Consider the following 21,581-nt stretch of genomic DNA (forward strand, 5'->3'; position numbering starts at 1 on the left):
CTGGGAACTGGGCTTTGTTGGCTACCAAAGGTTTTCCTTGGCTGGTCATTGTTACCCTGTTTCCTTGTTTGATTGCCGCCACTGCACAGGGCCTTGCCCCTTAGCACCAGCACCATTTCAACAGAATCAGGTTTATTCACTCTTAAAATATGTTAAGTCACAATACTAAATAGATAAATGAACAAACAATTAAATAGACTGATAGATACATAAATAGTGCAACACAGGAATAATGAGGTAGTGTTCTTGGGTTCATGGACCGTTCAGAAATTTGATAGCTGAGGAATAGAAGATGTTTGTAAAACATTGAGTGTGTGTCTTCAGGCTCCTGTACCTCCTTCCTGATGGTAGTAATGAGCATGTCCTGGATGGTGAGAGTCCTTAATGAGAGATGTTATTTCTTGCAGCAACGGCTTTTGAAGATGTTCTTGATGGAGGGGAGGCTTATGTGCACGATGGAGGCATTGGATCAGTCTTCAGTATTCCATGGAAGCAATATCAGGTAGATTTTGACACTGGTCAGTGAGTCTTTACGAATCAAGCTAGAGTTTTTCTTTTTTTATTTCTTAGACTGGGCTTTATTTCGATTTGCTTACTAGAGAGCCATATTACAAACTAGTTTCCTTCCAACGGGAATGACGATACCTAACCATCTCTAGTGAACAAAAGTGAAGCGAATGTAATGACACTACTGTGCTTACTTTCTCTTGTACTGTTGGTAGAATATTAGCAGCATGGTACTGTTGGTAGACTATTAGCAGCATGGTACTGTTGGTAGACTATTAGCAGCATGGTACTGTTGGTAGAATATTAGCAGCATGGTACTGTTGGTAGACTATTAGCAGCATGGTACTGTTGGTAGACTTTTAGCAGCATGGTACTGTTGGTAGACTATTAGCAGCATGGTACTGTTGGTAGACTATTAGCAGCATGGTACTGTTGGTAGAATATTAGCAGCATGGTACTGTTGGTAGACTTTTAGCAGCATGGTACTGTTGGTAGACTATTAGCAGCATGGTACTGTTGGTAGACTATTAGCAGCATGGTACTGTTGGTAGAATATTAGCAGCATGGTACTGTTGGTAGACTATTAGCAGCATGGTACTGTTGGTAGAATATTAGCAGCATGGTACTGTTGGTAGACTTTTAGCAGCATGGTACTGTTGGTAGACTATTAGCAGCATGGTACTGTTGGTAGAATATTAGCAGCATGGTACTGTTGGTAGACTTTTAGCAGCATGGTACTGTTGGTAGACTATTAGCAGCATGGTACTGTTGGTAGAATATTAGCAGCATGGTACTGTTGGTAGACTATTAGCAGCCTGGTACTGTTGGTAGAATATTAGCAGCATGGTACTGTTGGTAGACTATTAGAAGCATGGTACTGTTGGTAGAATATTAGAAGCATGGTACTGTTGGTAGACTATTAGCAGCCTGGTACTGTTGGTAGAATATTAGCAGCATGGTACTGTTGGTAGACTATTAGCAGCATGGTACTGTTGGTAGACTATTATCACCCCTGTATTGCACCCCTTCACTGTTGATAGACTATTAGCTCCTCTTCACTGTTGGTAGACCATTAGCACCCCTTTACTGTTGGTAGATTATTAACACCCCTGTACTGTTGGTAGACAAGTATCGCCCCTTTACTGTTGGTAGATTATAAGTGCCCCTGTACTGTTGGTAGACTATAAGCACCCCTTTACTCTTTGAAGACTATTAGCATCCCTGTACTGTTGGTAGACAATTTGCACCCCTGTAATTTTGGTAGACTATTAGCGCATCTTTACTCTTGGTAGACCATTAGCTGCCCATCACTTATTAGCTCCCCTGTACTGTTAGTGGACTATTAGCAACCCTGTACTCTTGGCAGACTATTAGCATCCTTTTACTGTTGGTAAACTACTAGCTCCCCTTCACTGTTGGTAGATTATTAGCTGTCCTGTACTGTTAGTGGACTATTAGCACCCCTGTACTCTTGGCAGACTATTAGCATCCTTTTACTGTTGGTAGACTACTAGCTGCCCTTCACTGTTGGTAGATTATTAGCTGTCCTGTACTGTTAGTGGACTATTAGCACCCCTGTACTCTTGGTAGACTATTAGCATCCTTTTACTATTGGTAGAGTACTGTTAGTGGACTATTAGCTGCCTTTCACTGTTGGTAGATTATTAACACCCCTATACTGTTGGTAGACTATTAGCTCCCCTTCACTGCTGGTGGAGAACTTTGATGGATGAGTCAGGTTCACAGTCACTAGGATGTTTACCCAGAAACTGCAAGCATCCCAGATTTTGTGTTTTGAAATGAAGTGACAACATTTTTGAAGTTATTACACTCAGAATTAGTATAGTATTATTAAGCTTTTTTTTTGCAGGGAACATCCAAACCATGAGCATCGTTGCTTCAGGTGCCATTGTGGCAAATATAACTGTTCCAGGAAATATGTTTTCATTTTCCATGTTTCTAACTTAAATATTCATTAATTTTGTTCATAAAGTTTACATCATAGAATGAGATCTTCCAGCCCCTCAAATCTGTGATGAATCTTTTCCTACACCAAACTAAGTATGCTGAAATCATTGACTTTCCCTCTCCTCAGAAGGTGTAGAAATGCCCTCATTCAAATATTTATTCAATTTTCTATTAAGTGATGCAGTCTGAAGATTTCCTTCAGCAGAACATTCTATCTTTCAATAAATCTACACTCAAATAATCTGTTCTTTTTTCTCTCATATGGTGACAATATTGAATCTTATAACCCCTTGACACTGACCTTTGCATCACAGAAAATGGTCAGTCCCTATTCACTCTATCAAAAACAATCAAGCTTTAAAACTATATTAAGTCTTTTCCAGTCTATTGGAAATATTTATAGTATCTCAAAATCTCAATCATTATTTCTGTTTCTTGGCAACATCTCAGTGATTCTATGCTGTACATTTCCAAAGGTTCTGAAATTACTTTAATACTGGAGAAACCAAAACTGAGTGCGGTGGCCTACCTTTGGCCAAACCAATGGTTTTTCTCACATTATTAATTATTTAACCTTGGATGTTATGAGGCAAGGAAAGGCATATTACAAGTAAGTTAGTAATGTTGCCTATGAGAAATGTTAGTATTCTTCAGATTGCCCTGATCTGTCAGGATTGTGTTTTCTAATTTGTACTATGCTCCTATTCTTCCCCTGCTCCTCCTCAAAATTTGCTCTGTTAAGTTTCTCTCAGGGCCACCTGTTTCTCTCAAATATTTGAACTCTAACTGTCCTGGTCTCCCTAAGATCATAGAATGTATTCTTCCTCTCAGATCCTTGTCTACCTCTACAATTTCTTGTTCTAATCCCTTCGGTCTATCTTGCGTCACTTGCCCCCCGCAGTCCAACACCATGGCACTACTCATAAGGTTTCCTGCCCTGATGTCTCCTCTGCTGGAACCAGGCTGGGTTCCCTACAGAGAATGGACAGGTATCCTATAGCCTTAGAAACCAAGTCCCCATTACAAGCCGATACTTCCTACACACTGAGGAATAGTTTTTCTGTAAACAAGTCTCTTCAGGCATATGGTCTTTAAACATTTTCTGGAATGATTTGTGTAATTTCAATTATTTTCTGTAAAGGATCCTAAATTGAATGCATGAAAAAAAGATATAATTTCTTAAACTTGGCTGATCTTTTTGACAATTCTCATATTCATATATTGAAAAGTAAAAAACTAAACATTAATTATTTGCAAGGAAAATACACCTCTTGCATTCAAACTCAAAAAGAGAAGTAATGAAAAAGCCTAAACAGATACAGTGTCATGAACTAAATTACATTGGGTTCTGTTGTTAATGCTATTTCATTCCTTTGTTGATTCATGTATACCATTTCCTTAAGGCTCTTGCAATAGTTTTCATATAATTACAATAGAAAATGAAATATTAAAGAAGGAGATACAATTATATGATGTGTTTTATCTATTGTGGTTGGTTAAGAAGCAGAGTTGTAGTACAACACAACAATAATTCAATCAATGAGAACATTGTAGTTATTATTGGTAAACTGGTACTGACGCTAGCAAAGCAAAGATTGGAATAGCAATGCCACCCAACAAAGCCTTTCTTAAAATGGTCTGCATTCATCTTATAATGTTATAATCTCCACTATGCAGTGAATTTTCTCCCCAGTTGAACATAGATTCTAATTGGCTTTCATAGCTGCACTTCAAAGAAAGGTTTCGAACGGGAATAGAGCCACTATGACCAACAATTAACCTATGGATCAACATTAGAATAAAAAATAAATCTCTACACTAGTCCATCCTTTACAGGTAGAAACTAGGTTCAACAATAACAACTTTGACATTATATTGTTGCATTCCATAATATGGAAGGTGCTTTTTTCCGACTTAGTGAACCACTGTACCTTCTGACCTTACACAAACAGCATAATGAGGTTACATTAACTTTATACGTAGAATGTACCTGCATGTGGAAAGGATTGGCTTTTACTTCGACTTTATTTTGTGGTTCACCTAATTGAAATTAATCTAGTTTTATCCTTTGTATGAAAATTATAATCTCCGATGGTATGCAGGTATGTATACGTGACAGCAGGTCATCACTTGCAGATAAGCTTAATGCCTTCTGTGCTTGTTTTGACCATCAAAACATGGAGGAACTATCGCAAACTCCAGTGACCTCAATAACCCTGTGATTTCAGTGTCTGAGGCCAACGTGAAAGCATCCTTCAGGAGGGTGAATGCAGAGAAAATATCCAGCCCAGATCGGGTATCTAACTGAGTACTAAAGACCTGTGCTGATCAACTGGCTGGAGAGATGGTTAACTCTCACTTTGGTGGTTTAAGGTACCCACCTGCTTCAAGCAGGCTTCAATTATGCCAGTGCCTGAGAAGAACGTGGTAACCTGCCTCAGTGACTATCATCTAGTAGCACTTATATGCACAGTGATAAAGTATTTTGAGAGGTTGGTGATAAAGCATATCAACTCCTGCATGAGAAGAGAATTGGATCCACTCCAATTAGCTTACCAGCACAACAGGTCCACAGCAGATGCTATTTCATTGGCTGTTCACTCAACCCTGGAACATCTGGACAACAAAGATGCATACATCAGGATTTCCTTTAGTAACTACAGTTCAGCATTAAATACTATTATCCTTTCAAAATTAATCAATAAGCTTCAAGGCCTTGACTTCAATACCTCCTTGAACAATTGGATCCTCAATTTCCTCATTTGCAAACCACATTCAGTTCAGATTGGCAACAACACTTCTTCCCCAATCTCAATCAGCACAGGTGCACCGCAAGGTTGTGTGCTTAGCCCCCTGCTCTACTTGCTTTACACTAAGCGCATATTTAAGTTAGCTGGCATCGCCAGTGTCGTAGGCCAAATCAAAGGTGGTGACAAATCAACATATGGGAGGAGATTGAAAATCTGCTGACTGGTGCCATAACAACAACCATTTACTCAATGTCAGCAAGACGAAGGAGCTGATTAGTAACTTCAGGTGGATGAAACGAGAGGTCCTTGAGCCAGTCTTCATCAGGGGATCAGAGGTGGAGAAGGTCAGCAACTTTAACTTCTCAGCGTCATCATTTCAGAAGACTTGCCCTGGGCCCAAAATGCAAGGGCGATTATGAAGATGCATGGCAGTGTCTCTCCTTTCTTAGGAGTTTGTAAAGATTCGGCATAACATTTAGGTTTTGACAAACTTCTAAAGATGTCCAGTGAAAAGTATATTGACTGGCTGCATCACAGCCTGGTGTGGAAACGCCAATGCCCTTGAATGGAAAAAAAGTAGTGAATATGGCCCAGTCTATCATGGGAAAGAACCTTAGTAATCGCACCACAACGTTCAGGAACAGTTGTTACCCATCAACCATCAGACACTTGAACCAGAGGGTATACTTTACTCAGCTTCACCTGCCGCATCATTGAAATGTTCCCACAATCTATGGACTCAGTTTCAAGGGCTCTGCCTCTCATGTTTTTGATATTTATTTATTTATTTTTATTCTTTCTTTCTTTTTGTATTTGCACAGTTTGTTGTCTTTTTGCACACTGGTTGTCACTGTATTGGTGCCGTCTTCCATTCAATCTCAGGGTTGTATATGGTGTATATGGTATATGGTACTTTGATAATAAATTTACTTTGAATGTTGATATGTGGAGCAAATAAATTTTAACTTTTGAATCATTTTAAAAAACTCAAGTGTTGAGATTGTAATGAATACACAATCATTGAAGGAATTACCAAATCATTGTTTATTTTGGCCTATGGCAAAGGTATTAATCTGCTTTCTTGTTTGCTATTGGTATTGCATCCCATTTGTTATATCAGGATACTTGGTTAAAAATATTTTATGAACATTAATTCAATGCATATTAGACAGAATGCACTCAATCTAACCTTTGTTTAGACAACCAATGGCATTATTCAGAACTGATTTAATAAGTAAAATGTTGATTAGTTTCTGTGAGCTTAGTTTCAGTGAGAGCACTTGACTGATAGGGATTGTCTATTTTTGTTAGTTATATTGTTTGACATATTGATTTATTACTTCTCTGTAATGTTTTGCAATTCTATGCTCATCAAATAATATTAACAGTTCTCTCCTGATATCTCAGCCAGTGGCAATTATGATGATTTTCGGAAATTTGTTCATTGTGATATTTTATTCCACCTCATATCAATTATCCATTGTATTCAATACTTTCTCATTTCAGAACATCTAAATTATGAATCTTATAATAAGATTTATTATGTAGTTGTTTGGCCTATCTATAAAGCAATCAGACATTCATGATTTTCTTTCGCTTTTAAAAACATTATTATATCTAATGAAAAGCAAAGAACTGCAGAGGCTGGAATTCTGAAATAAAAGCTGAAAATGCAAAGAATACTTATTAGTTAAGGCAGCATCTATGGAGAGGGAGGCAGAGAGGGAGAGGGAAAGGGATGGTGAGATGGAGGGAGGGAGGTAGGAAGAGAGAGGAGAAAAATGAGAACAACAGGAATTCTGCAGATGCTGGAAATTCAAGCAACATACATCAAAGTTGCTGGTGAACGCAGCAGGCCAAGCAGCATCTGTAGGAAGAGGTGCAGTCGACGTTTCAGGCCGAGACCCTTCGTCAGGACTAACTGAAGGAAGAGTAAGTAAGGGATTTGAAAGTTGGAGGGGGAGGGGGAGATCCAAAATGATAGGAGAAGATAGGAGGGGGAGGGATAGAGCCGAGAGCTGGACAGGTGATAGGCAAAAGGGGATACGAGAGGATCATGGGACAGGAGGTCCGGGAAGAAAGACAAGGAGGGGGGGTGACCCAGAGGATGGGCAAGAGGTATATTCAGAGGGACAGAGGGAGAAAAAGGATGATTACAAAGGAATTGTCTGTGATAGGCTGGAGACCAAGAGAGACTATAATAAAAATATTGGAGGTGCGAAATGAAAAAGCACAGTGTATGTGTTAATTACAGGTGAGTTGTCTGCAGGACAAATATTCATTCAGGTTTTAGCATAAGTTATACATTTTTTCTTTTTTTAATGTTATTAACGTAGCCAGAAAACCATGAGGGTAGCTGTGATGTTTCCAACCAACAAGAATGAATAAAAAGGACAAGGGACTGGTGGAGTGAGTTAAAATGTTCTTAATACACCCAATATACCTATTGTTGTTTTGAATGATTTCTTCCAATTTGCAGTTTGGGCAATGCTTCTTCACCGTAGATATATACATGTAGTGTGTGTTTGTTATTCTTTGGCATTATTAGATATCTCCTGTACCTAATACAGTGGCTAAGTGTATGGTCATCTGTTTCTGTCCCACCTACTTCAAGGTTCAACATGTTGTGTATTCAGAGATGCTCTACTGCACACCATTGTTGTAACATGTGGTTATTTGAGTTATTGTCGCCTTCCTGTCAGCTTGAACCAGTCTGACCATTCTCTGCTGACTTCTCTTATTAACAAGACGTTTTTGCCCATAGAACTACCACTCACTGGATGATTTTTGTTTTTTGCATCATTTGCTGTAGACTCTAGAGACTGTTATACATGAAAATTACAGGAGATCAGTGTCGTGACTGGGAATGAAGCCATTGGAAAGATGCAGCTGGTATATATTAAAGACTTTAATTGGAACACACACAAGCTGACAGCCTTTAGAGTTACTCACTGTCCCATCAACATTACAACACCCTTTTATATGCTAAAGAACAAAGGTAATAGGACACTTTCTTTAGTTACAATGCATTCATAATGTTTCTCTTCAGTTACATGTAATTTTTCAAATATGTGCATCTTCCCACCAACACATCCAAAATGAGTTGTATTCATGTCCTTGCAGAATCTTTGTTCAATGGGATGTTGATTGCACTCATGCATAAGCAGACATCTCAGTCAATTGGGTGTTTCCTGGACTGCAAATTACTCTACAATGCAGCTTCAGGAAGGCTATTGTTCCAAATTGCATTTAAAATTCAATTTACTATCCATATTCAGATCTAAAGACTGATTGCTTTGAAATTAATATTTGCTATATTGCATAGCTCCTGAATACACACAATCAGCAGTTTTTGAGAAACTCAAAGCACCCCTTCTGGCACCAACAATCATTCCACGGTCAAAGTCACTTATATCACACTTCTTCCCCATTCTGATGTTTAGGCTGAACAATAACTGAAATCTTTGACCATGTCTAAATGCTTTTATGCATTGAGTTGCTGCCACAGGACTGGATAATTAGATATTTGCATTATCAAGTACAGGTGCACCTAACAAAGTGACCACATGAATCTATTTACACCACTCTACCTGCACCAAAACCTGTGCCACCAGCAGCTCCATATCTCTTCACCACCAATACTCTGCCCAGGAATGTAGGTCATTGTTAATCACTAACCAATGAAATATAAATAAAATGCCATCATCAAAGCAACCTGGATCTCTCAGTGCTTGTTGCATATTCCTGTCTGTCAAAAGTGAAGAGAGATCTGTAAAAGGATCTCTCCATTGAACAGCAACAGTTACACATTTTCTCACACACAGTGGCAATGGAAAGCTCATTGAAGAGGAGCGTAATGGTCAGAGTTATCAATATTCAGTATTATAGCATCTAAAAAGCATCAATACAGTACATTTCTTATGTAAGCACATCATTTCCTATGGGAGTATTAACAGATTAATGTTAAGATGTTTTCACCAGTGGGAGAATCTTGAATGCTATGCCATATTTAGAAGCAAAGAAGGCAGTTATTTTAAAGTTAGGTACATAGAAATTACTTTGGACAACAGGTGGTGAATATCTAGAATTCTCTATCTTGGAGTGTTGAGGAGAAAGTATTTCAAGAGGAGTAGATATGGTTCTGACAGATCATGCAATTGAAGGCTACAGGTTACATGCACTGAAGAAGCGTTGAGGCCTGGGGGGTAGAACAGCATGATTACATTGAATGAAAAGATAAGTTTGTCGAGGGCCACGGGGTACAGGTCATAGAGTCACAGAGTACAGCACAGAAACAGACCCCTCAGCCACCTAGTCTATGCTGAATCCTTTTAAACTGCCTACTCCCATTGAACTCGCATGGACCACATGTGCTGGCAGCTCATTCTACAACCTCATGACCCTCTGAGTGAAGAAGTTTCCACTCATGTTCCCCTTAAATTTCTCACCTTTCACCCTTAACCTATGACTTCTGCCTGTAAGACCCCCCCGCCACCGCCACAACCTCAGTGGAAAAAGCCTGCTTGCATTTACTCTATCTATACCCCTTATAATTTTGCATACTTCTATCATATCTCCTCTCGATCTTCTATGTTCCAAGGAATAAAGTCCTAACCTATTCAATCTTTCCATATAACTCAGGTCCTCCAGACCTGGCAACATCCTTGTAAATTTTCTCTGTACTCTTTCAACCTTGTTTATCCTTTTCCTGTGGGTAGGTGACCAAAACTCACACAATACTCCAAATTAGGCCTCACCAACTTCTTATACAACTTCAATATAATATCCCATCTCCTGTACTCAATAAATTGATTTATGAAGGCCAACGTTCCAAAAACTTTCATTATGACCCTATCTACCTGTGATGCCACTTCCAAAGAATTATGGACCTGTATTCCCAGATCCCATTGTTCTACCACACTCCTCAGTGCCCTACCATTCACTGTGTAAGACCTACCCTGGTTGGTCCTACCGAAGTGCAAATCCTCGCACACTTGTCTGCATTAAATTCCATCTGCCATTTTTTAGCCCATTTTTTTCAGCTGATGCAGATCCCTCTGCAAGCCATGATAGCCTTTCTTACTGTCCACTACACCCCCAGGCTTGGTGTCATCTGCAAATTTGTGGATCTGGTTAACCACATTATCATCCAGATCACTGATATAGATGACAAACAACAAAGGACCCAGCACTGATCCCTGTGATGAAGTCATGGAGGGATTGTCTGTTGAGTCTCTGTGGGTGTATGTTAGAAACAGGAAAGGGTCAATAACTCTCCTGGGTGATTTTTATAGACCTCATAATAGTAACAGGGCATTGAGGAGCAAATAGGGAGACAAATTCTGGAACAGTGCAATAATAACAAGGTTGTCCTGATGAGAGATTTTTATTTCCCCAATATTGATTGGCATCTCCCTAAAACAAGGGGTTTAGATAGGATGGAATTTGTTAGGTGTGTTCAGGAAGTTTTTCTGACGCAATATGTAGATAAGTCTACAAGAGGAGACTTGATTTGGTATTGGGAAATGAACTTGGTCAGGTGTCAGGTCTCTCAGTGGGAGAGCATTTTGGAGATAGTGATCACAATTCTATCTCCTTTACCATAGCATTGGGGAGGGATCAGAGCAGACAAGTCAGGAAAATGTTTAATTGGAGTAAGGGGAAATATGAAGCTATCAGGCAGGAACTTGGAAGCGTAAATTAAGAGCAGATGTTCTCAGGGAAATGTACAGTAGTAATGTGGCAAATGCTTAGGGGATATTTGTGTGGCATTCTGCATAGGTACGTTCTAATGAGACAGGGAAAGGATGGTAGGGTACAGGAACCATGGTGTACAAAGGCTGTAGAAAATCTAGTTAAGAAGAAAAGAAAAGCTTACGAAAGGTTCAAAAAACTAGGTAATGATAGAGGTCTAGAAAATTATAAGGCGAGCAGAAAGGAGCTTAAGAATGAAATTAGGAGAGCCAGAAGGGGCCATGAGAAGGCCTTGGTGAGCAGGATTAAGAAAAACCCCAAGGCATTCTACAAGTATGTGAAGAGCAAGAGGATAAGACGTGAGAGAATAGGACCAATCATGTGTGACAGTGGAAAAGTGTGTATGGAACTGGAGGAGGTAGTGGAGGTACTTAATGAATACTTTGCATCAGTATTCACTACGGAAGAGGACCTTGGCAATTGTAGGGATGACTTACAGTGGATTGAAAAGCTTGATCATATAGACATTAAGGAAGAGGATGTGCTAGAGCTTCTGGAAAGTATAAAGTTGGATTAATCACTGAGACTGGACAAGATATACCCCAGGCTACTGTGGGAGGCGAGGGAAGGGATTATTGAGCCTCTGGCAATGATAGTTGCATCATCAATGGAGACAGTTGAGGTCTGGGAGGATTAGCGGGTTGCAGATGTTGTTTCCTTATTCAAGAAAGGGAGTAGAGATAGCCCAGGAAATTATAGACCAGTGAATCTTATTTCAGTGGTTGGTAAGTTGATGAAGAAAATCTTGAAGGCAGGATTTGTGAACATATAGAGAGGCATAATATGATAAGGAATAGTTAGCATGGCTTTGTGAAAGGCGCGTCGTGCCTTACGAGCCTGATTGAATTTTTTGAGGATGTGTCTAAACACATTGATGAAGGTAGAGCAGTAGATGTAGTGTATATTGATTTCAGCAGGGCATTTGATAAGGTACCCCATGCAAGGCATATTGAGAAAGTATTGGCTTGGGATCCAAGGGGACTTTGCTTTGTGGATCCAGAATTGGTTTGCCCACAGATGGCAAAGAGTGGTTGTAGACAGGTCATATTCTGCATGGAGGTCGGTGACCAGTGGTGTGCCTCAGAGATCTGTTCTGGGACCCCTTCTCTTTCATGATTTTTATAAATGACCTGGGTGAGGAAGTGAAGGGAGGGGTTAGTAAATTTGCTGATAACATAAAGGTAGATAGTGTGGAGGACTGTCAGATGTTACAGTGGGACATCAATAGGATGCAAAACTGGGCTGAGAAGTGGCAGATGGGGTTCAACTCAGATAAATGTAAAGTGGTTCATTTTGATAGGTCAAATATGATGGCAGAATATAGTATTAATGGTAAGACTCTTGGCAGTGTAGAGAATCAGCGGGATCTTGGGGTCAGAGTCCACAGGACACTCAAAGCTGCTGAGCAGGTTGACTGTGTGGTTAAGAATGCATACAGTGTATTGTCCTTCATCAACCATGGGATTGAGTTCAAGAGCCAAGAGCTAATGTTGCAGCTATATAGGACCCTGGTCAGACCCCACTTGGAGTACTGTGCTCAGTTCTGGTCGCCTCACTATAGGAAAGATGTGGAAACGTTTGAAAGGGTGTCGAGGAGATTTACAAGGATGTTGCCTAGATTGGGGAGCATGCCTTATGAGAATAGGTGGAGTGAACTTGGCCTTTTCTCCTTGGAGCGATGGATAATGAGAGGTGACCTGATAGAATTGTGTAAGATAATGAGAGGCATTGATCGCGTGGATAGTCAGAGGCTTTTTCCCTGGGCTGAAATGGCTAACACAAGAGGGCACAGTTTTAAGGTCCTTGGAAACAGGTACAGAGGAGATGTCAGGGGTAAGTATTTTACGCAGAGAGTGGTAAGTGTGTGGAATGGGCTGCTGGCAACGGTGGTGGAGGCGTATACAATATGGTCTTTTAAGAGACTCTTGGATAGGTACATGGAGCTTAGAAAAATAGACGGCTTTGGGTAACCCTAGGTAATTTCTAAAGTAAGTATATGTTCGGCACAGCATTGTGGGTGGAAGGGCCTGTCTGTTTTGTACTGTAGGTTTTCTGTGTTTCTATGTGACATGCCACTAGTCACAGCCTCCACTCAGAGAGGCAACAGTCTCTGGCTTCTTCCACAAAGCCAATGTCTAATCCAATTTACTACCTCATCTTGAATGCCGAGTGACTGAACCTTCTTGACCAACCTCCTAATGTGGGACCTTGTCAAGTGCCATACTAAAGTCCATGTAGGCAACATCCACTGCCTTGCCTTTATCCACCTTCCTGGTAACATCCTTTAAAAACTCTATAAAATTGTTTCGACATGACCTACCATGCACAGAGCCATGCTGATTATTAGTTATCAGTCTATGTCTATCTAAATACTTACATATCCAGTCCCTTAGAATACTTTACAATAGCTTTCCTACAACCGATGTCAGACTCACTGGCCTACAATTTTCTGATTCATGTTTAGAGCCTTTTATACAGCTATACAAGATTGGCTATCCTGCAGTCCTCTAGTACCTCACCTGTCACTAAGGATGATTTAAGTATCTGTGCTAGTGTAGTACCCCTGAAAAAGGGATATGGGAACGTTCATACATCATTAACTTTATGGTGAATGAACACAACATGTGCTGTCCCTCCCACCACCCCCAACCAGGAATTCTGGCAGGAATGAACGATCAATCGCGTACTGAAGATTGAATGCAAGCCCTTACAAGTCAATGGCACATTCAGTGCTCAATACTATAAAAGAATTCCTTGCACACAGGTTCTCAGAATTTTCAACTGAACACATTTGCATGTTTTTAAAGTAATATCTCTTTTGTTTCTCAACAAGAAATGATACTCACTTTAAATAAATTACGTTTGTAATTTAACTCTTTTCAAAAATTATTTGAGCAATTATTTATAACTAAATTAAACATATTTCAATTTTGTCACATACTCCCCCTCAAAAGTAGATGTTGTCCTGACATCTCCTCCATGTTAGACTTGCGATCACTTCTTTCTTTGTAAGAAATATTCTTTTGGTTTCTAGTAGGCAAATGGTAGTTAATGTAGGAACTGAAGCACAGGTTGCCATGAAGTCATTGACTTTACACAATTATGAGATAAGGCCTGATATTGATGTGGCCTACAGTCTACAGTATGTTGTGACATGTGGAGGTCCTAACCCTATAGTAAATAAAACATTTTGGTGGTTGTCATTCCCTCCAAGAAAATTTTGAGCTCTCTTGTCTTTGCTCCATCTGATTGTCTGGCTTAACATTCTCAGGAGTAAATGCAGGAAAATCACTTGGGTCACTTGGTTTGGATGAAGGTACAGGGATTGGTAATGATTCGTACTTTGGGTAAGTCATCTAGGTTACTTGGTATAGATGAAGGTTCAGGGACTGGTTTTGGTTCACATGCAGGTAAGCTCAACATCTGTCCTTCTCAGGCATTTTTCAATGGAAATGTTGTGAGTCCTCAACCCTTATTTACTGCTCAGCAGGTTGTATAGGCTCTACTTCAAAACCTCACATCACTGGCTGGTTCACTCTCTTCCCTTCTTCAGGTGGCTGAGCTCTGGTGCTCTGTTTTGGCAGACATGCTTGCTTTGTTGTGGTATCCATTTGTGGTTCAGCATCCAAAGGCAGGTGTTCACATGGCATGAGAGGACTGTGATTTTCCTTGTTCAGGTTTTACTTCATAGATTGGCACATCCTCCTCAACTTTTCACTCAACAATACGGATGCTGTCCTCCCAATAGTTTCAAAACTTTCCCGGACCTCCACAGGGTGTCAGGTTCTTTATGAGGATGCAATTCCCAGATTGGAACCATGTAAATCTCATTCTGCTATCATAGTGTCTCTTATTTCTCCCTAAGACCTTTTGTAAAAACTCCTTGACAATTTGATGGACTTCTTGCATGCTTCTTTTCCATTTTTCCAAGTATTTGCTGTGTGTTGTGGGACTTTTGTTAGTGTTCAGGCTAAATAATATATCTATGGCCAACTTTTATGAAGAGAAGGAAGAACGGAGAGAATCCTGTCACTTCTGACTTTGTGCAGTTGTAAGCATAGACCATCTTATTCAATGACTTTTTCCAATTTTCTTTTTGTCTTTCCATTAGTGTTTTCAACATTAGCAGAAGAATCCGGTTGAGCCTCTCAACTTATCCATTTTCCCTGGGGGTGGTATAGTGTAGTTCTTGAATTGTTTTCTCAGTTGCATGAAGAGTTGGTTCTCAAATTCGGCCCCTTGGTCATGGTGTTTTCAAGATGGGAACCAAAACTTCAGGGCAAAGTCATTGAAAAGACTATCAGTGACAGTTTTTCCTGACTTCGAGGTTGTGGCATGTTCCTGTGCAAATGATGTAAAATGGTCAATAATCACCAAACTGTACTCGTATCTGCCCTTGCACTTGTCTAAGTGAAGTAAGTCAACTGACTCAAGTTCAAATGGCTGCATTGTCACGATGCTCTTGAGGTGTGCCCTTGTTTCCCGACACAGGTTCTTTTGCTTGAGACAGGTACAGACTCTTAGCACATGGTGCTCAATGTCCTTCTCCACATGAGGCCAGAAAAATCTCCCTCTTACCAGAGTTGTTGTTCAATCGATGCCTTGGTACCCCATTTTATCGTGTAGCTCTTTCAGGACTGTACTCTTGAACTTCTCAGGCACCACCAGTTATGTCTGTTGGGTAATTTTCTGATGAAGGATGCTATCATCATACAATACTAATTTATCCCACTCTCACAGAAAGTGCCTGGCTCGCTTGCTTAATGTCTGTATTTGTTGAAAAGTAGGCTTCAAACCTGAGTGTACAAAGTCAATTACCATTTTGATGTCACTATTCTCTTCCTTTGCTTGCCAGACCTCTCTCCTGGAGAGTGGTGGAACCGATGTGTTCATCAAGTTGACATTTGCTGTGTCTAACAGTATAGATGCTGCCATGGACCAGGGTATGTCTGCACTTTGCTGCACTTCAGTGGCCTGGACTGTGGTTCCCACTGAATCGAACGAGATTTCTTCCATCTGCTCACTCAGAGTCATTTCCATGGCTACTGGCATTCAGAACAAAGAGACAGCATCAGCTTTTCTTTTCCTGGGTGATAACGGATAGTGAAGTAGAAACCGGCCAGTTCACAACCCATCTATATCCGGTTGTATTCAACTTTGCTGAAGACAGAACATACGTGAAGGGGTTGTTGTCATTGTAAACTGTGAATGTTGGGACGTAGTACAGGTAATCCCTAAATTTTTCAGTAATTGCCCACTTCCAATTTCCCACTGTGTCGCTGGTAGTTTTTCTCTGCATTTTCAATGTTCGTGAACCATAGGCTATTACTCTCAATTTGCCATTTTGGTTTTGATACAAGACTGCTTCCAACCCCTGACTGGAGGCAGCAATGTGACGAATGAATGGTTGTGCAGAGTCTGGGAATCCCAGCACAGGTGGCTGTACTAGGCAGTCAATCGGCTTCTCCAAAGTTTCTTGATGTGTCTCTGTTCAAGCAACTGGTTTGCAAGAGGGCACATCTAATTTGTCTTCTGATGCTACCCCTACTGAGGTGATTTTGGTCACTGTCATCTGTGCTTTTTAACAGGTCATAGAGGAGGGTCATTATTCAAGAGAAATCTTTAATGTACTGCCAATAGAACCACTGTTGTAACTATATGTTATAATTATGTGGTTTTGTCAGTTTTTTCAGTCTTGGTCTGTCCTGTGTTTTGTGATATCACACCAAAGGAAATAATGTATCATTTCTTAATGCATGCATTACTAAATGACAATAAATGAGGACCACGTGTCTTCATAATCTAAAAATAGACCTAAAATCTTTCTCAGTCTCCCACTGCACCTGGTCTCTGATACTGCCACGATGTCTGCAGGATCCATCCGATTTCCCTCTGCTGACACAATTCTCCCCAGGTAGTGAACTCTGCCTTGAAGAACTCACACTTGCTGGGTCTAAGTTTCACTCCATGCACCCAAATTCACTGTAGCACTCTTCTCACCACATCAACATGCTCATCGAAGGCCTTAGTGAACACCAGCATGTCATCCACATATGGTGCAAAGACTTTGTCTCAATCTTTCAAGGCACTCCTCTGAGAAATGTTGGTAGGCTGCGAGTGCATTCATGAGCCCAAAGGTGATTCAAACCCACTCATAAAAGCCCCAGGGGGTTATGAAGGCTGTTTGTGGCCTGTGAGGCAAACCTGTCTAGTCCTTTTACAGTATAGGATTCCCAGTCAATATGTGTAAAGTTAAAATCACCTACTATAACAACCTTATGTTTCTTGCAACAGTCTGATCTCTCTACAAATTTGAACCTCTAAATCCCTACAGCTATTGGGTAGTCTGTAATATAGCCCCATTAACATGGTCATATGTGGACTTATTCCTCAGTTCTACCCATAATGCCACACAAGATGAGTTCTCCAGTCTGTCCTGACTGAGTATTGCAGCGACATTTTTCCTGACTAGTAATGCCACCCTTCCTCCTTTAATCCCTCTCACTCTGTCACATCTAAAACAAAGGAACCCCAGAATACTGAGCTGCCAGTCCGGACCCTACTGAATCCATGTCTCACTAATGGCTGCAATATCATAATTCCAGGTGTTGATCCATGCCTAAATGCATCTGGCTTTCCTACGATACTTCCTGCTTTGAAATATACACAGCTGGGGACACAACTTGTACCATGCTCAACCTTTTGATTCCTGACTTGTCTGAGGTCATATCAACATTTGTCTCCACAACCTCTCCAGTAACTGTTCTGGCATACTGGTTCCCATCCCCTGGCAACTGGAGTTTAAGCCCCACTGTGCAGCATTAGAAAACCTTCCTGCTAGGATATTAGTACCCTTCCATTTCAGATGCCAACCGTCTCTTCTGTACAGGTTCCACCTTCCCTGGAAGAAGGCACAATGATCCAAAACTCTTTTGCCTTTCTTCCTACACCAACTCCTTAGCCATGTGTTAAACTGTATAATCTTTCTATTTCTGGCCTCACTAGCACGTGGCACAGGTAGCAACCTGAGATCAGAATCAGGTTTAATACCACTGGTATATGTCATTAGATTTGTTAACTTAGCAGCAGCAGTACAATGCAATACATGATAAATATCCAATAAAAGAATTACAGTGTATATATATATATATATACACACACACATATGCACATGCACACATGTATATTAAATAATCAAACTAAAAATAGCAGTGCAGAAACAGAAATAATAAAAAATCACAATAAAAGATCCCCATGGCCCTGGAGGTCCTGCCCTTTAACTTTGCACCTAACTCCCTGAACTCCTTATTCAGAGCCTCATCCCTCGTCCTACCCATTTCATTGGTACCTGTGTGGACCATGACCTCTGGCAGTTCACCCTCCCACTTATGAATGCCGAGGACTCAATCTGAGATGTCTTGGACCTGTCACTCTGGAGACAACGTATCATCTGGGAATCTTGTTCTTGCCCACAGAACCTCTTTTCAGTTCCCCTGACTAACGAATCCCCTATCACCACAGCGTGTCTCTTCTTCCACCTCCCTTTTGAGTCACTGAGCCAGACTCAGTACCAGAGACTAAACCACTGTGACTCTCCCCGTTAGGTCATCCACCTCAACAGTATCCAAAGTGATATACCTGTTGTTGAGGGGGATGGCCACAGGGGTACTCTGCACTGGCTCCTTAACCCCTTTCCCCTTCTTGACTGTCACCCAGTCTTCTGTGCCTTGCACCTTGGGTGTAATTACCTCTCTATATATTCTATCTATCATCCCTTCAGTTCTCAAATGATCAGGAGTTCATCCATTTCCAGCTCCAGCTCCTTAACATGGATTATTAGAAGCTGCAGCTGGATGCACTTCTCACAGTTATAGTCGTCGGGGACATTGGAGGTCTCCCTGCCTTCCCACATTCTGTAAAAGGAGCATTCTGCTCTCCTGCCATGCATCTCTACTGTCCTAACTGATCAAATGTAAAGGGGGGTGGACTCTACCTACATCTTATCTTTTTTGCCTTCTCTGACTGAAGCCTTGGAGCTACAGCTTCAAAATCTCCACTCTAATTTAGCCCACTCAGATGCTGGCCACTGTGACAATGGCTGCTCCACTTACCTCTGCCTTCCTTTAATTTGTTCTTGCTAATCAATCCCAAACGTCAACTGGTTGCTGATCAAAGTTCCAAAACATTGCTGTGAGTTGCTGCTTTTTATACTCAGTTTGTGAACCTGAGGTGACCCACATCTGCTCTTATTTTCTTGTGTTGGTTTTGTGATTTTTACACTCAGTCTAAATCTCACTTAAAAAATCAGTTATAATGAGGAACCATCACCCTGAAAAGGAAGTCTCACATTTGATCATCATTCTCATCACGTTAAGCTCTATCAGACAGAGCAAAGGATTGGCAACACCCTAGGCCCTGATTATTACCCTAACATGAAATGGTAACTGAAATTGATGGAAATACCCAGCATGCCAAGGAGCATTTGTGGAGGGAGGAACAGAATTAATATTCCATGCTGACTTTTGCAGGTGCTATTTGAGCCTGAATTTCCCAATTTTTATTTTGGATTTATACTACCTGCAGTATTTTGCTTTAGTGTTGGAAGAGAATGGACATGGGGTGACAGAAACACAAATAGGCCAAGCATTGGTCTTCCTAAAGTTGAATAGTCTGGTTTTCCCACTGTGATGACTCATGCATAAATACTACTTAATTGCTTTAGACACATAACAACCACTGGCCAAGCAATGGAATACCTACTTAAGGAATCAATTGATAATGAAACAGACAAGAAATGCTTTAATTAAAATCTTTAATGTGTATCATTATCTATCTATAAAGAAAATAGTCAGTTGACCTAAACCTGTTGGTGGTAATGGCATCTGGTTTCTGCCATTGTAAATTTTTAAAATAACAGTGTTAAATTTGTTGAATTGTCCCTGTTAGTAACCGAGGTTGTGTTTTAAGTTCACTAGTTGTAATTGTTTTTGTTAATCTGTTGACACCATCTTAGAATATCAAATAAAAATGCAAAAACTCATCCTTAATGCTAAATGTGTAGCTTGTTGTCTGACTGTAATTGGGCAGTAAAATTACTGAGACTCTCAGTATAGGACCTATAAACTTTCCACCTCCAACAAGTTTCTGGAAAAGAGAACCATAATGCATTTTAATAAGTAAGTGTAATTGTCCGAGGTACTGAGATCTATGTTTATTTGAAAAAACTATAGGAGGTCAAATATTGGGTAGAAGCTCAACATTTCAATATCTAATTAAATGTTACATTCCCTAGATTAAGATAATATCCCCTCAACTTTGTCATTACTTCATTTTTAAGATATTAATTTTAGGGCAGCACTAATATGCAACCACTTCTTCTACCTGTGTCTAATTTGCATAACCATAATTCTAGTAATTGGAGCACATTCTTCTGGTTGTTGATTATGTATGTTACTAGAACGTGACCTCCAGATGAAGTGCTAATACACACTATCCTTGAGGAAGAAATGTATTTTTATTAAATCAGTACCTTTATCATTGGAACATGTTCTGTTACTTCCAAACTTCTCTTGTCAAGAATAAAATGCAGTCTGATTATAGTCCTAATAAAAATTTTTAAACATTCTGCAGGGTTTATTGGTAGACGACAGTTCTGACAAATGACACAAGTGTAAACTACTATATCGATCAGCTGTTTGAGTATCTACAGTTTATTATATTTTAATTAGTAAAGATGCTCATTAACATGTCCATTTTTTGAGTGATGAAGAACTTTGTGATATTATTGGAATGTGCATTTTGACAGTACCTTCCAAATTCATGAGTTGACAAAGGCAGCAGGTGCAAGAGTGCACTATTCCCTACCAAGCTGTGAATAGTCTGCCTTAGAAATATCTTGCTGCTGTGTCTAGATGTTTGAAATCCCTGCTGAACATCGCTCTGGGTTTACTCTTAGCAGAATCACTCTGAACAGCACACTTGGTTTTACCCTCAACAGAATCACTCCGAATGGCACATTGGAGTTATTCTCAGCAGAATCACTCTGAACATCACATTGGGTTTACTCTCAGAAGCATCACTCCAAACAGTAAACTGGGTTTACCCTCAGCAGAATGTCTCTGAACAGCACATTGGGTTTACCCTCAGAATCACTCCAAACATCACATTAGGTTTACCCTCAGCAGAATCACTCCGAACATCACATTTGGTTTACTCTCAGCAGGATCACTCCGAACATCAGAATCAGAATCAGAATCAGGTTTATTATCATTGGCATGTGATGTGAAATTTGTTAACTTAGCAGCAGCAGTTCAATGCAATACATAATCTAACAGAGAGAGAGAGAGAGAGAGAGAGAAAAAAAAATAAATAAAATAAAACATAATAATAAATAAGTAGTAGTAGTCATAGTCATACTTTATTGATCCAGGGGGAAATTGGTTTTCGTTACAGTTGCGCCATAAATAATAAATAGTAATATAACCATAAATAGTTAAATAGTAATATGTAAATTATGCCAGTAAATTATGAAATAAGTCCAGGACCAGCCTATTGGCTCAGGGTGTCTGACCCTCCAAGGGAGGAGTTGTAAAGTTTGATGGC

General features: G+C 40.1%; 1 long non-coding RNA gene across 1 annotated transcript in view; it reads left to right on the forward strand.

Moving 5' to 3' along the window:
• The first annotated feature begins 349 nt into the window (after positions 1-349).
• The window catches only part of LOC134350122 (uncharacterized), a 74,233-nt gene continuing 53,001 nt past the window's right edge, over positions 350-21,581 (forward strand). Inside the window, exon 1 of the long non-coding RNA XR_010018821.1 lies at positions 350-502. This is a non-coding gene — a long non-coding RNA (uncharacterized LOC134350122). The remainder of the gene's footprint in view (positions 503-21,581) is intronic.

This window comes from Mobula hypostoma, chromosome 8 (assembly GCF_963921235.1).
Source record: "Mobula hypostoma chromosome 8, sMobHyp1.1, whole genome shotgun sequence".
In the NCBI taxonomy this organism is placed as follows: Eukaryota; Metazoa; Chordata; class Chondrichthyes; order Myliobatiformes; family Myliobatidae; genus Mobula; species Mobula hypostoma.